This window comes from Cryptomeria japonica, chromosome 2 (assembly GCF_030272615.1).
Source record: "Cryptomeria japonica chromosome 2, Sugi_1.0, whole genome shotgun sequence".
NCBI classification, from domain to species: Eukaryota; Viridiplantae; Streptophyta; class Pinopsida; order Cupressales; family Cupressaceae; genus Cryptomeria; species Cryptomeria japonica.
The window spans coordinates 620,307,459-620,324,828 of record NC_081406.1 but is presented as its reverse complement, the minus strand read 5'-3'; positions in this window follow the sequence as shown (position 1 = coordinate 620,324,828).

Sequence of the window (17,370 nt, the reverse complement as noted above, 5' to 3'; positions counted from 1 at the left end):
GGATGCCCCAAAACGCCTCGGTCCCTCTTAAATGGGCCCCAATTTGAAATGGGGGTAGGTGTTATATCTCCCTGATAGCATTTGATTCTCGGGGCTACACATGACCATTAGAGGTCAGCCTAATCGGTAATTTACATGGGTAACCCTATATAAAGGCATCCCATCAATTCATTTTAGACCTATAAGATTAATCATATCCCTAAAGTATTTGTGAATCCATGAAGCCTTCATCATTAAGCATTTTCAGATATTTAAGGCTGCATATTCATCATCAAGCATTATGGAGCAAAGTTACATTAATCTTCATGCAATCATGTGTGTGCGATTAGGGTTTTTCATGTCCATTTGTTTTTCATGCCATTACATTCAACATTTGTGATTACATTCAAAGAGCATTGTATCATCAACAACAATTGCAGATATGAGGTATATCTCTCTAACATTTATTTCAGTATTTGCACTTTTTCATTCATGGTTAAATCCAAAACTGGGGTTTGACTTTGGCAAACCCCTATCACCAACATCTTTCCATTTCTTTTTGTGTGTAGGAATAGGTGCAAGAGTTGTACTCGATAAATCCGATAGTGTACAGTGACGAACAAGTTCAACTTTCGATGATGGAAAATTTGAATTTCAGGGTTGATCTGTGCTACTTGGTCCTAAAGAATCAGGCCAAACTTATGAGGACAGGTTCTAAACATCTTATTTTTCCTAGATCCTAATTGGTGGCTCCATGGGACATTTGTATCTTACTGTTTCTATCAGATTACTTCAATTATTCATGGTTTTCCTCTAATTTCACAATTACATTACAAATTCAACTTAGAAAGAAGGAGACTCACACACACAACAAAAAATGGTAAATCTGATCAGTATTCTCAGCCTCTTTCTAATCAAATTGTGGCTAGATCTATTGGATTTAACTCCTTTCAATGTATGGTTAATTTGGCTAGCTATTGGTTTTATTTGTTGAAACCCTAATTCCAAATTTACAACCATTACATTTTTGTGAACTCGACTCCTTGCATGTTTATTTCTGATTTGTGATCTCATATCTGATTTGTAGGCATTTGAAAAATAATTTTTGCACTCATAGATCATAAAAACATAAATTTAGTGGTTAATTTCACAAAAAACCCTAGTTTATTTTTCTAATTTGGCTTGTGGGTTGCATAATTTTTCACTTATATTTTTAGATCCGATTTTAGGCAATCATAATGGAATTTAAAAAAAAAAAAAAATTCTATTTCACATATGATCACATTACTTTTTAGTTACATTTATCATATTCATGTGTTGGATAATGGCTTCTTTCATTTTACATTGCTTATTTTCATTCATAGTGCTCTTGCATATTGAATTTTTAGGGTTTCAAAGATATTTCCTACTTGTAAATCATATCTCAAAGCTTTTACCCATGTTATACATTGTTTCATGATGACATTTTTAAGAACATGCATTACATGTGTATATCACATAGAGGATTTTGTAGGAAAAGGTCAATAGTCCTATTAATGGTCTCTCTAATGGAGAGAAATAATTAAAGAGCAACATGACACCATCCTCTTCTCATAGGCATACTCTAGTGCAATAGAGGCAAGATCAAAATGTCAGTTTATCAATCCCTTTAGATCCTCTTTATTCTCCTAGAGCTTATCTTAGTCATCAAAATATTTGTAGGGAAGATGATGTTATACATTTTATCCATTACCTATCTCCTCATATAACATTAAACAAAGATGAAGACTTAGATGATAAGGATCTTCCCTCCCAACCTATCAAAGAGGATATGAATAAGGGTGATAGAAAGGAGAATATTCCTACAAAGGATATTCCTAGTTCATCTAGAATTATTACTTTGATCCTTCCATGTGTCCTTACACTATAAAATTTAAAGAGATTCATGACAATAGTCCTTCTTCTTCACAATTGAAACATTTTGATAGGAGTGGTTATAATATAATCTCTAAACAACATGTTATAGTGGACAAGGACTTGGAAAATATGAACAAGGAATAAAAGTGTCTATAAACCCTCCTTCACAAGCTAGTATAGAAGGACTAGAGAATCTTCATCATTCACTTATGGATGATCTCCTTAGGGTGAATTTTTTTAAGGAGTATCTTACAAGAAATATAAATTATTATCCATCTAAAGGTGATTCTTCCTCAAAAAATCCTTTTTTTCTCATATCATCAAACCCACGATCATCATGCCAATGATTGTTCTAATTTTCAAAAGGGAATACAAAAACTCATTGATAATGTCACTATTAAAATCATGGGTCAATGTGTTTGACTCAAAAAACTACAGAGTTGAAGCCTAATAGAAATATCATAGTTTGACTTGCTATGGAATATAATGCCCCGCTAGGAATCCCCAAAGGGATTAAGCCATAACACAAGAATAGAGTGCAATAATTTTTTTTTAAAGTTAAACACAACATAATGATACAACGAGATATCAAAGTTCAGATTACACAGTGGAAGACATCAACTAACACCTAAAGAGTTTCCCAACGTGATTACTTAATTACACATTTAACTTAACTCACACTAATAAATCCAATAAGCTGATTATCTTATAACGAGATAATTCCTAAACAAGGATAATTTCTTTCAGATAGATGAAAATACAGATCACAATATAAGGTTCATCCATTAAGATTTATCTATACCCTTCATTCAAAGTTTCATTTAGAATTTAAGTCATGCATCTAATTTAACAACACACTTGAATTTTATCATAAACTAATGAGTTATTTCCATGCATACTTAATTACCTTAACAATAACTTAATATATTCCATTATCCTAAGCTACATTCTTTCATGTTCCAATTTACTGCATTCAAGAGAGGTCTGCATACATGCATTTAAAATTAATTTCATCTTATCCACTTATACATTATATCAAAATGCCATTCATACATGCTAACACTAAACATGAAACATAAGAACAAAAACATCACAGAACACCAAGATGATCTCGGAGTTCACCCCTAAAGGGCTACATCTCTGGGTCTGCTCAACTGCAAGACCCCTCTGATAATTAAATAAGTTCATAATACATAAGGTTCTCATTATTTACAATCCTGCCATCAAGGCGAACATAACCAATATACAAACGACCACATCGATCAATAAATACATAAACGATCCATGAAAAGGAAAGGATCCAACTGAAAATAATCGAAGCTAATACAAGGGTCCACTAGAGCATTCACAAACTAAGTCATCGCAAACCAAGGTATAGCATGAAACCAGGTACTCACAAGGGCATAAGCAACAGGACAACTCCACAAAAGTGCTCCTATCAAGACAATACAACCACACACTAGCGAACATAAGGGACATGTGTCATCACACAACCTGGTATGGTTACCATGGCAGGTCTTCATAGGTTCTGGCCTTGTACACTGGGTTACCCTAGCAACCTAATCTGAACCTTCGGCCCATCCAAGCCTCATGTGGACCCACACATCCTTTCATGAAGACAAGGATGATGGTTTACCATTTCAGGCCTTCTCACAGCATGTTCAGTCTATGTTAGCACTCATCCCATGTGTGAGGCACGATTATCTTACTTAGAGATTCATTAACAACACTCTAATATACTATTAGGTTATCACTTATTAAACTTACTTTCGATGGGTTACCCAGCAGCCACTTTGGGCGCGACCCACAATTGAAAGCCACTTTCCCTTACGACACTAGACTATACTCAAACGAACTCGAAAACCAAGGAATACACATGGTCAAGCAAATGGAGTTCAAAATGGAGGGAACAACCATTTGGTCAAACATGACACATATGGGGTACACTGACAGATGGTACTCTAACTAGAGACCTGACCAACTATGGTCAACCACAAATCATCATTCGACACCCACATAAAGGATATGACCAATTACGACACCACCACAAAACAACAATCAAACTTGAGACCGAGGAATGAAATAGGTACCCCAAATAAACCAAACGACAGGGTCCTATCAAACAAAACATGGTCTTGCCATCACTTAAGCAAAAGCGAATACAAAAATTAAAACTTGCAAAGGCAATAATAGGAAAAGACAATATTTTCCCATATTGATTTAAACAATAAAAGTCAATCCATTTTTCTAAATGATCTAAGTTTCCAAAATACACTCATAGGAAATCATCATTCCAAGGTGAATACAATACCACGGTAGCAATTGTACCATTTGTCTCTTTCCCAAATAGCGGAAAAATATAATTAAATCATTTATTTTACTAAATGAGCATATCAGTAACTTAACAATTTTTCCAAATGATACTTAATTATACTCCCAATAATACCAATAGCATATCGTTTAAATTCATAATGTCCAATGATAAAATATCTCATTTTCAATTACTCAAATACTATAATATTTCATTTCTAACATTTGCAGATGACCTATTAACATTCAATTCTTCAAATAGAATATTCCTGAATAATATATTTTATCTCAAAAATTTTCCAATTAAAGTAATACTCTATCTTTTTCCAAAAAGATATTTCCCCAATAATATAGATCCCAAAATTAAATATTAAATTATATATATTTATTAACCCATGATTAATAAAATATACATAATTAATAATTAACAATACAACATAACCCAATTAAATATTAATTAATATATATTTATTGACCTTCATTAATAAAATATATATTAATAATAATTAATGTTGCACAAATTATAAATAAAATATAAATTAATATATATACATATACTAATAATAATTAATAATTAATTAAAAACTTTATTGAAAAAATAATACTTTAAATTTAATATATATATTTTTTAAACCTAAAAAAAATATAAAAAAAAAGAAGGGGCGGCGAGGGCGGCCGGGCCCACCTCCCTTACGCGAGGGTTGGGTGGTCGTGCCCTAGCCGTGGGGCGGCGCCACTGCAGGGGTCACAAGTCCCGCGATGCCCACACAGTGGACGCAGGGGACTCTGCGGCCACCGCGGGGGTCGCAGCTCCTTGCGGCCATCGCAGGGGTCACAGTTAACTATGGCTGCCACCAGTCGCAAACCTTTGTGAGCCACGCTACGTGTAGGTGGGAGGAGGTGCAGGTTGAGCCTCTGCTCCCCGCCCTCCAACCCCAACATGCTCAAAAATTATTTTTTAATCAAACAATTAAAATTTTGATTTTAAAAATAAATTCAATTTTGGTATAATATTTTTTTGTTTTATGTTTTTCTTTTCTAAAAGAAACAATTAAACAAACCCCCATTTTAATTTCTTTTTTTTTTTTTTTTTAACAGTCTCATATTGAGACTTAAAATAAAAAATTTCCAGCATGAAAGAGGTTTTCAAAATTAGAGGAATTTGTGGAATAACCATCCAAATAAATAATCTTTTTGGGCATAAGGAAGTTCATTTTTCATGCAAGGATTCGAGCAATAAGCCAATCTTTAACTAATTTCACTATAATTCTTAATCTTGACCAATCAATGGAGAATTTACAACAAAATTTACATGAAGAACATTCAAGCACAATTTTTTTTTTTTCATAAAATAATTAACCAAATTGGTAAACAAATTCCTACCTCAACAAGTATTCCTGGAGAAGATCTAACGGAGAGCCCCAACCTGCAGCTCAAGAAATCCTTCTCCTTCCAAAACCCCCAAATTTTCCATCCAAAAATATTTTTCCCAAAAAAAATCAATTTCCCCCATAATAATTTTCAAACCTAGGTTAAATGGGAGAAGTTTGACCAAAATTTTTTATTTTTGGAATTAAAATATTCTATTTAAAATAAATCCCAAAAATCATTCTTTTAAACTATATCAATATATTAAACTTGCTTTTCAATTTAAAATTGATTTCCTCAATTAACTTAAATTAACCTTTCTATTTCCAAAATGCCAACAAGATTAAATTAATTCTATTTCAATTAAATTTAAATCTTTCTTTTCATGAGCATAAACATAATAAATTTAACATTAAAATGAACCATTTAATTGAATTTGCCACCAACCTGAATTGAGCAATTCAATTAACGATTAATCACATAAAAAGGGAGCCTATTTAATTTAGTCCCCAAATAAACCAATGTGAAAACACACAATAAATCAAATGAGAGATTAAGGATTAATTACTCGATTTAACCACACACAAAACATGCAACCCAAGAAAGTCAAACGAACAGACGACCCGCAACCCCAACCAACGGGAATATGGACAACGACTGACGACGCTCACTTGAGCACGACTATGGTCAAACGAGGGTCTTACGACCACCTAATCCAAGTTCTAAGGACCAAAGAGGCACACTCAAACTTGCGAATCCAGGTGAAGATGAACCCCGCACCCACGCGACACTGTATCTGGAATCTCCTGCAACCAAGAGTCATACATGCATACATATATAAACTTAATGAAAGCATTAGCCCGAGATAATAACATGAAATAGGAGAATTAATTAACTTGCATACAAATTGGTGCAAAAACCACATTAACAGATATGCACTAAATCAAAACATCTGACTATAATCATTATATTATGATAAACTACCCAAGGTCAAACCGAGATTAGGAATTGATTAGGGTAGGGGTACTACATGGAAAATACAACCTACTTATCAATTAATGAGCTAAAGGGGTTCTATAATGAATGGTTCATAAGGCACAACACTTGCTGAAGGTTTTTCAAATGGGGTTGCAAGGTAACTAGGTTTAACCTTGGAGGGAACTCTATGGTTAAGCATGCTTGAGTTGGAGTAGTACTAGGATGGGTGACCTCCCAGGAAGTCACAATGCTTCACCCCTATGAGCATCACCTAGATGCAATGAGTGCTAAGTGGATCATTCATTCTCATGAGAGATGGGTTCTTGTGAACCACTACTCATGAAACGTGGGTCAATGTGTTTGAATCAAAAAATTACACAGTTGAACCTTGATAGAAATATCATAGTTTGACTTGTGAAAAATACCTCCTACTTATCAATTGATGAGCTAAAGGGGCTCTATAATGAATGGTTCATAAGGCACAACACTTGCTGAAGGTTTTGCAAATGGGGTTGCAAGCTAAGTGGGTTTAACCTTGGAGGGAACTCCATGGTTAAGCATGCTTGAGTTGGAGTAGTACTGGGATGGGTGACCTCCTGGGAAGTCCCAATACTTTACCCCTGTGAGCATCACCTAGATTTAAAGAGTGATAAGTGGACCATTCATTCTCATGAGAGATGGGTTCTTGTGAACCACTATTGATGAAACATGGGTCAATGTGTTTGACTCAAAAAACTACACAGTTGAACCCTGATAGCAATATCATAGTTTGACTTGTTGTAGAAAATACCTCCTACTTATCAGTCCTCCTCCTTCTAGCGACCCTTGTCCTACATATCAAGAGACAATACCTACTCCTATTGATGATCAAGAGAAATTAGCTACAAGAATATTTTAGAGATTGAAGTATGATAAAAATGTTAATTTTCCTTTCATGAAACTTAATTACAATTATAAGAATAAGGAAGGTGATTAAGACTGTCTTTTTCATCACAGTTACTCTCATTCTCTTGGAAATTGTAAAGCCTTTTAAAACATGTGTTTAAGACCAATATGATTGAGCTCGCATAGCTCTTAAAACCAATCTTGCACTTTTTCTTAGTGAAGAGGTAGTTCCTTAGCACTTCATTCATCCTATCATGTTGCTTCTCACCCTATGACACTATTAGATAACTTCATTGGGGGATCTTTGTCATGAGTAGTGATTATTTTTCAATAGAAATAATCTTGGGGAAGCAACATAGCTTCTTCCTCGTTTCCTTGCTTGGGGGCAAGGACAATGTATACTTAATACTCTCTTTCTCTTTGAAGATTACCTCTTCTTTTGTGTTGTATTTTTCATAACTTGATGTCCTTTCTTTCATAGAATAATCCTTCATGTGAGTACATATATGTTCCTTAGTTAGGACCTATTATTTGCTTCAAATGGCACGTCTCTTATGGATAAATCTCTCCTTGGAGATTATGCAATTCTTCTCATTGTCCCTATGTTTGGGGGGCGTTGATTTTTCTTATCATTTCTACGGATCTACTTTACCTTTGTTGAGTGGTGCTTACTTATGTTACGATGCCATTCCTTGTGTGAAGTTGTTTTTTTTTCTCAAGGATTCTCTCTTATGCAAGAGGTGTGTAACCTTGACTACAACCTCTTCTACACTTGGCAATGTATATCTATTATTAAAAACCCTTCGCTTTGGGTCAAAAGTGTGTCATCCTTAATCAAGAATCTCTTTCACTTAGCAATAGAGGGAAGTTACATGCATTTTTGTTCTCCTTCCTCTCTTTTGGTTGATGATGTTATTTTTATTCAAGAACTCCTCTTGGAGGTAGATGTCTTTTCAACAAAGATATATTCTCCTCCAAGGATTGCAATTCTTATACGAGGTGTTCAAACTTGAATCCAAGCAAAACAAAGTCTTATATGAGATGCTTCATGCTCGAAACTAGATGCAAATATGGGCTATATTGTTGGTATTTTGGTATGGTTTTGTCATTGATGTCAACACCTACTAAATACACCTACTTTGGAGATCCATCAACATTCACCGGCACTCAGTAAACCGTTCAACAATCACTGGTATATAGTTAACCTACAGGATATAACGTACACTAGTACATACAATGACATGGAAGACACTTGGTAATGTCGAAGACATCATGTGGACACTTTTCCTTGAAGTAATATCATTGGTATATTCTTATTTGCATATTTGCTTTTACCGGCAAATAGGTCCAGGTTATCTAGGGTTACACCGGCAGGTTTATCTTTTCCAGATCAGCATGGCACGCTATGGAGATGATTTATTATTGTTATAAATGCATTAAGCCGACATGTTCAATCGGTTATTGCATCGGATATTGTATTATTTGTAAAATGTTTTATTGTAATATCTTGTAGAGCCAACCTACTAAAATTGGTCTTAGGGTATGGTATAAATGTAAGATCTTATTTGTAAGATCAGATGTGGAATGCAAAAAAGAATTATAAGAAGGTATATGCGAGATTAAGCAGAGGTATACATGAAGACATCATTTGAAGGTGAAGCTAGGTTTTTGTAGAAGCATATCAGCATTACACCGGTACTGAATCCAACATATGAAGATGCTATTTTGTGTAGTACATTCTCATTGGATTTAACCATCCAACTGTAGTCAATGTGACTCCCATTTGTGTTTGAGTAGTGAGCTCTAGGCTATTGGCCTTTCTGCACGTGCAGACCCCTCTTTGTACACTTACTATCTGCAGTAGTATCATCTGATTGTGGGTAAGGTTTCCCACCGTGGTTTTTCCCCTTACAGGGTTTCCACGTACAAATATTTGTGTCATGTGTTGTGGTTGACTCTGTGCTTATGTTTCATGCATTAATTCTTACTGGTACAACTTTTTCCTGTTAACATTGTTTACCGACACAATTAACTGTCTTACCGATATTAAGCAATATTTTGGTTAATAAGATTTTGGTTTGAATTTATTAGACAACTAATTCACCCCCCCCCCCCCCCCCCCCCTCTCAGTTGTCCCCGGGACCTACAATTGGTATCAGAGCCTAGTCCTCTTTTTTGCAGAAGTTTAACAACTTGAGGAGATCCAATGTCTACTAATTATTTCAGGAAGGATAGTCCTAAACTTGATGGAACCGACTATGGAATATGGAAAATTAGAATGGAGACACTTCTGAATTGCATTGGTAAAGACATCTAGGAAGTTACTAAGAATGGTTATACTGCTACTGTAGCTGGTCAGCCTGCTCCTATTACTCTAGGTAAAGATGAAGAAAATGATTGCAAAGCAAGAGAAGCACTTTTGAGCACATTATCAGATCAACAAATCATGGGATTATCAGATAGATCTATTGCAAAAGCTATTTGGGATCATTTGGAAACACTGGATGAAGGGGATTCCATAGTCAAAATTGCAAAACTTGAAAGCTTCCGAGTCAGGTATGAACATCTGAAAATGGAAGAAGATGAAAGAATTTATGCCTTTATGGAAAGAGTAAATGGAATTGTTTTAGGTATCAAATGTTGTGGAGGAACCTTGAGTGAAGATGAGATTGTTTCAAAAATCTTAAGAGGTTTGCCACTAGCATATAAAATGAAGGTTACTGCTATTAATGAGCTGAGAACAATGCATAATACATCAGTAACTAGGGATACATTGATTGGAAAACTTTCAGCTTTTGAAATAGAGGAATTTGGTCCTGTTGCTATAAAAACTGATTTGGCTTTCAAAGCATCAACATCATCTGCTCCATCTTTTGACAAATCAGACTGGAGAGCCTTTTATGCAAGAGAACTTGAAGAAACCAGGAAGGAGAATGAAGAGCTTGAAGAACTTGAAGCACTATTTGCAAGAAAAATGCCAAAAGGTCCAATTGGAAGTAAGTATGAAGGTAAAGTACCCTTTAAATGTTTCAATTGCAATAAGATTGGTCATATGGCTTCAAGATGCCCTGATAGAGATGCTAGACTAAGAGAAGAAGCTAGAAGGACATACAAACCTAATCCTGAATATCAGAGATACAGATTTAAGAAAAATAAAGATAAATCCTGTTACATTGCTGATGAAGGTGTGACTGGTGATTCTGATGAGGATCCAACAGACAACGGATGGGTCTTTGTTGCTACAACAGAAGATCAAACGGTACCTATTGCTCCACCGGTAGAACAAGCCCTAGCAGCTAAAGTTGAATCAAAGGATGAATGGATTATTGACTCAGGATGCTCACATCACATGAATGGAGACAAAGGCAAATTCTTGAACTTTCAAGAATACAATGGAGGTTTAGTAAGATTCGGAGATGACAAAGCCTGTTCAATCAAAGGTAAGGGTTCAATATCTCTTGATGGTAAACATAACACTGACAATGTTTACTATGTTGAAGGATTAAGACATAATCTTTTAAGTGTTGGTCAATTAGTTGAAAAAGGTTTTCAGTTACAATTTAAAAATGGAAAATGCAAAATCATGAATAGAACTGGTTTGGAAATTGCAATCGGTAATCAGACTAGAGGTGATATCTTTCATTTGAATAACAGTGAAAAGGCATGCTTAATTGCTCACATAGATGAAAGTTGGCTATGGCATAAAAGACTATGTCATGTAAATTTTGATTGCATGGTAAAAATTGGTACTTCTAAGGCAGTTAGAGACCTACCTAAAATTGTGAAACCTCAGAATACAATTTGCAAGGAATGTCAATTTGGAAAACAGGTTAGAGCTAGTTTCAAAAGTATTCTAGAAAAATCCAATAATGCTCTTGATTTAATTCACACTGATTTATGTGGTCCGGCTAGAACTAAAAGCTTACAAGGTGATAGATATTTCATGCTAATTATTGATGATTATTCTAGAATGTGTTGGGTTACTTTTCTCAGAGAAAAGTTAGAAGCACTTGGGAAGTTCAAACTATTCAAAGCAATGGTTGAAAATGAAACCGGTAAGAAAATTAAATGTTTAAGATCATATCAAGGAGGAGAATTCACATCTAGAGATTTTAATACATTCTGTGAAGTGAATGGAATCAAAAGACAGTTATCAGCACCTCGATCACCACAACAGAATGGAGTTGTTGAAAGGAAAAACATAACTATTTTGGATGCAGCAAGAAGTATGTTATGAGAAGCAAATCTACCACATGTGTACTGGAGAGAGGCAGTAAGCACTGATGTCTATACATTCAACAAAGTTCACATCAAAGGTGAAACCGGTAAGACCCCTCATGAACTATGGTTTGGTAATACTCCTACTCTTAAGTATTTCAGAATTTTTGGAAGTAAATGTTATATTAGAAGAGATGAGTATATTGGCAAGTTTGATCCTAGAAGTGATGAAGGAATATTTCTTGGTTACTCATCTAAGAGTAAAGCTTATAGATGTTTTAATAAAAGATTACAGAAAATGTTGAGAGTACAAATGTAAAGATTGATGAATAATTCAGAGGAACTTCAAGGTATATAGACTCTGAACTGGTAACATAAATTATGACAAATGAACCAACAGTGAATCCACTGGTGCAGAATGATGACCCAGTTACTCCGGTATCATCAGAGGATACCACAATAATTGAAGAACAACAATAGACTAAGACACCCCGGTATGTAAGACTGAATCATTTTGAAGATCAGATAATTGGAAGCAAATTTAAAGGAGTCATGACAAGAGGAAGATTGGAAAATGAAGAGGTATGTCTTATTTCTCAAATTGAACCATTATCTATCAATGAGGCATGTGAAGATAAATTTTGGATTAAAGCTATGTAAGAAGAATTAGGACAAATTGAGAAAAATAATACTTGGACATTAGTTCCCCGGCCTGAAAATAAAAATGTAATTGGAACCAAATGGGTATTTAGAAACAAACTCAATGAAGATGGTAAGGTTGTCAGGAATAAAGCAAGACTAGTGTGTAAGGGATATTCTCAGAAAGAAGGAGTTGAATACAATGAAACCTTTGCACCGGTAGCCAGAATTGAAGCAATTAGATTATTCTTAGCGTTTGCAGCTCACAAGGATTACAAAGTTTATCAAATGGATATTAAATGTGCATTTTTGAATGGAGATCTTGAAGAAGAAGTTTATATTGAACAACCTGATGGATTTTCTTTGATAGATAACAATGATATGGTTTGCAGATTAAGAAAAGCTCTGTATGGACTAAAACAAGATCCAAGAGCCTGGTATGCAAGATTGGATAAGTATCTCTTAAAAATTGGTTTTACTAAAGGAAATGTAGATAGCAATTTATATTACAAAGTAACTAATGATGACATTTTGATTATGGAAGTATTTGTTGATGATATAATCTTTGGAGGAGAAGATGGATTATGCAAAGAATTTTCTCTTAAAATGCAACGTGAATTTGAAATGTCTATGATTGGAGAAATAAAATTCTTTTTAGGATTTCAAATTTTACATACTAATAAAGGCATATTTTTGAGTCAATCTAAGTACTTGAAAGAACTACTCAAGAAATTTGGGATGGAGAACTCTAAACTGGGAAGCACACCTATGACTACAAATGACAAATTATCTCAAAGGGATGAATCTACACCTGTTAATCCAACTAGATACAAATCTATGATAGGAGGTTTACTGTATTTGACACAAACTAGACCTGATATTATGAATGCAGTATGTATAGTTTCTAGATTTTAGAGTAATCCCAAGGAAAATCATGAATCAACAGTAAAAAGGATTTCCCGGTACTTACAAGGCACAACAAATCTTGGATTATGGTATCCTAAAGATGAAAATTTTGATCTATATGCATACACAGATGGAATTTGGGCAGGAGATGTGGATGATAGAAAGAGCACCACTGGAGGAGCATTCTTTCTTGTAAAGAGATTAGTTTCTTGGTTAAGTAAGAAACAGAGTTGTACATCTTTATCAACAGCAGAATCAAAATATGTTGCAGCAGCAACAAACTGTACACAGGTACTTTGGCTTAAGCAAATGTTGAAAGACATAAAGGTAAAATGCAAGGAACTTATTACTATATATTGTGATAACACTGCAGCAATTGATATACCTAAGAATCCAGTATTACATTCTAAAACAAAACATGTTTCTATCAAACTGAATTTTCTAAGGGAAAAAGTTGAAGAAAAAGAAATAAAACTGGTTTATGTGAATACTAAAGAATAGCTTGCAGATATTTTTACAAAACCTTTGCCTAAGGAAACTTTTGAGTATCTCAGAGATCAACTCGGAGTCTTACCTCCACCGGTAGAGACTTAGATAGTTGATGATTGTCATCAACCGACAGAATTAAATGGACAAATCTTTTATTCCGGTATTTGATGAGGAAGTTACTTCTCAGGGGGAGTAGTTGGTATATTGAATTGGTTGGTATTTTGTATGAACTTGACCTTTTTATGACTTTGGCATTTGATGTCAAAGGGGGAGAGATATATGGAAAAACATTAAAGAAAAATATATGAAAAATACATTATCTTTTTGAGGAGAGATTGGTATCCCAGGGGGAGAATTGATTTTTGTACTTGGCATTTCTATTTTGGCACTTTGATGGTTTTTTCAACTTGTGTTGCCATCAATGCCAAAGGGGGAGATTGTTGGTATTTTGGTATGGTTTTGTCATTGATGTCAACACCTACTAAATACACCTACTTTGGAGATCCAGCAACATTCACTGGCACTCAGTAAACTGTTCAACAATCACTGGTATATAGTTAACCGACAGGAGATAACGTACACCAGTACATACAATGACATGGAAGACACTTGGTAATGTCGAAGACATCATGTGGATACTTTTCCTTGAAGTAATATCATTGGTATATTCTTATTTGCATATTTACTTTTACCAGCAAATAGGTCCAGGTTATCTAGGGTTACACCGGTAGGTTTATCTTTTCCAGATCAGCATGGCACGCTATGGAGATGATTTATTATTGTTATAAATGCATTAAGCTGACATGTTCAATCGGTTATTGCATCGGATATTGTATTATTTGTAAAATGTTTTATTGTAATATCTTGTAGAGCCGACCTACTAAAATTGGTCTTAGGGTATGGTATAAATGTAAGATCTTATTTGTAAGATTAGATGTGGAATGCGAAAAAGAATTATAAGAAGGTGTAGTCACATAAATCTGTCCACTTAATTAAATGAATACTTAGTATTTATTTGATTATTTAACCATCAATTAATAATTAATTAAATTAATATTTAATTAATTCATCTTAACCCTCTTCTCCTATTAATTAAATAAATTATTCAATTTATTTGATTTAATTCACTTAACCAAATTCAGACCATTAATTAAATAAATAAATCATATTTATTTAATTAAATCTTCTCTCACATTTAAATAAATTAATATTTATTTAAATCCCCCAAAATCCCACCTCTCACATTTAAATAAATTAATATTTATTTAAATCCCCCAAAATCCCACCTCTCACATTTAAATAAATTAATATTTATTTAAATCCCCCAAAATCCCACCTCTCACATTTAAATAAATTAACATTTATTTAAATCACCTTTATCCTCCACCCACTTGTATTTTCCTACAAAAGCAAGTTGCACAACTATTTTAAATAAATTATTTATTTAAAATCCTATTTATCCTCACCCACTTGAAACCTTTAATGGTTTCCCTTAAAGTATTCAAACTTGATGGCTTTAAAGTCTTCAAACTTGATGGCTTCCTTCTATAGTCTTCTTAGAGACTTTAATGGTTTTCCTTAAAGTCTTCAAGCCTTTAATGGTTTCCCTCAAAGTCTTCAAGCATTTTAAATGCTTTATCTTCTTTTTCTCATTTAAATAAATTAATATTTATTTAAATATTTATCCAAATTCAACTTACACCATTTAATTGAAATAAATGATTTTATTTTAATTGAAAATACCAAAATTTCTCCCACTTGCATTTTCCTACAAAATCCACTTGTATGCCTAAACCCCTTCTAGATTCTTCTAAACCCTTCCTAATTAGCCTAATCCATCCCCTAAATATTGTCACATTCCTAAGCAAATTGGAGTCACTTCTCAAAGACTCCAAAGTCTTTGAAAAGCAATTAATGCTTTGTGTGTTCAACAAATTAACCCTCAAAGTCTTGGATAACCTTTGAAAGCTTTCAACCTTCAACCACTTAATCCCCAAAAGTCTCCAATAACCATTAATGGTTAATTCAACCCTCCCACATGGTTAAAACATTTGTTTTGATTCAACCTCTACCCAACCCAAGGGTCTCATCAAGCCTTTAATGCTTTGACCATGATTATCTCTTAATCATTTGCACAAAGGTTTATCCTTGCATTAACTCCTAATCCAGTGGGTAATCCTAATTTAGACTTGACCCTTACCTTCTAGATAACCATGAGGTCTTCTCAGGCCTTTAATGCCTCCAACCTCTTCTCTCAACCCAATCCTATGTTGACACTTGTCACCATTTTATTGGTGCCAATTGTGCACATGGATCCCCAACTTTCAAACTTGGCCCTTGATTAAACCATTCAATCTTAACCCTTCATTTCCCCATTTCTTCTATAAATAGAACCCTTCTCCTCAAGCAAAGAGGAAGCATTTTAGAGTATTGTTGTTATACTGGCATTATCATAGAGCTTTTTCATAGCATCACTATCTACTCTTGCATAGTATTTTCTTATCATATTCAACCATCTTGAATCTCCATATGGCATCCATGGCTAGTGCTAAAAGCTGAGAGCTACACTCGTTTGGGACTTGGAGAGGAGAGGAACAAGGGAGGAGCAACTATGAGCATCTTGATTAGCTATTTCATTTTATGTTTATATGCTTTCTATTTCATGCTTAATATCTCTCTTGATATGCCTGTTTAGGATAATCTTTTGTTGCTAACACTAACGTTTGTTTCTTGTGCTCTTGTTTGTGTTGCCATCAAACAGATTTTCTAATCCTTTTTGCAGAGCATCATTTGGTGAACCCGACGTGAATCCAAACACCAAAAAGATCATTTTTTTTTTTTTTAACCAATAACATGTTTGAATGTTGAAAATGTCACACAGGTTGCGATTTTGACACTGTTTTGGTGCGTTTGGCATTATTTTGGCGCTATTCCCCCTGTTTCAGTGCTTTTCCCTTCTCTGTCTTTCCCTTTCTTTTAATACGTTTGTGTTAAATAGTGCCTCTGTTCAAACGCAGACTAGCGCTATTGTAACAAAACGTTGTACAAATCACCTTGTAACCAAAAAAAAAAAAATAAAATTTAGGCTTGTAGAAGCCCACCAAATAGGCAGATTTTACTAACTATTTTTCTCTTTTGTGCAGATTTAAATTAGATTAAAGAGTAGATTTATATTTTTTACTAACTTGTTTTTGAAGTTGGTTTTAAAAATGAATTCACTTTTTATTTTGGTTTAAAATTAACTTCACATTTCAAATTTGGGCTTTTGAAAAAGAATCACACATTTGTTTGGGGCTCTTAAAAAGAATTTCATTGTTCAAAGGTAAAAAGAACCACAAACTTATACAAAAACAACTTTTTTTTTTTTTTTTTTTTTAAACAAACTTCGTTTTGGTGCTTAAAATCAACAAGGCAAATTTTATTTCTTGCATCAAGATAAAACTCACAATCCACACTTCCATTTTTGGTGCAAATAAAATTCACAATCAACTTGTCTCATTTTTAAAGCAATCTTACTTCATGCAAACGTGTTTTTCATTAAGTTGACCAGGATTTTCAAATTCTAGTTTACTCAAACAATTGCCTTTGAAAATTAAAAAGAACACCATGATTGTTGGAGCAACATCTCCAAATAGTTAGATCACATTGCAATGATAGATTAAAAAGAACAGGTGTTTTTCGTGCTTGGCACACTTATGCAAA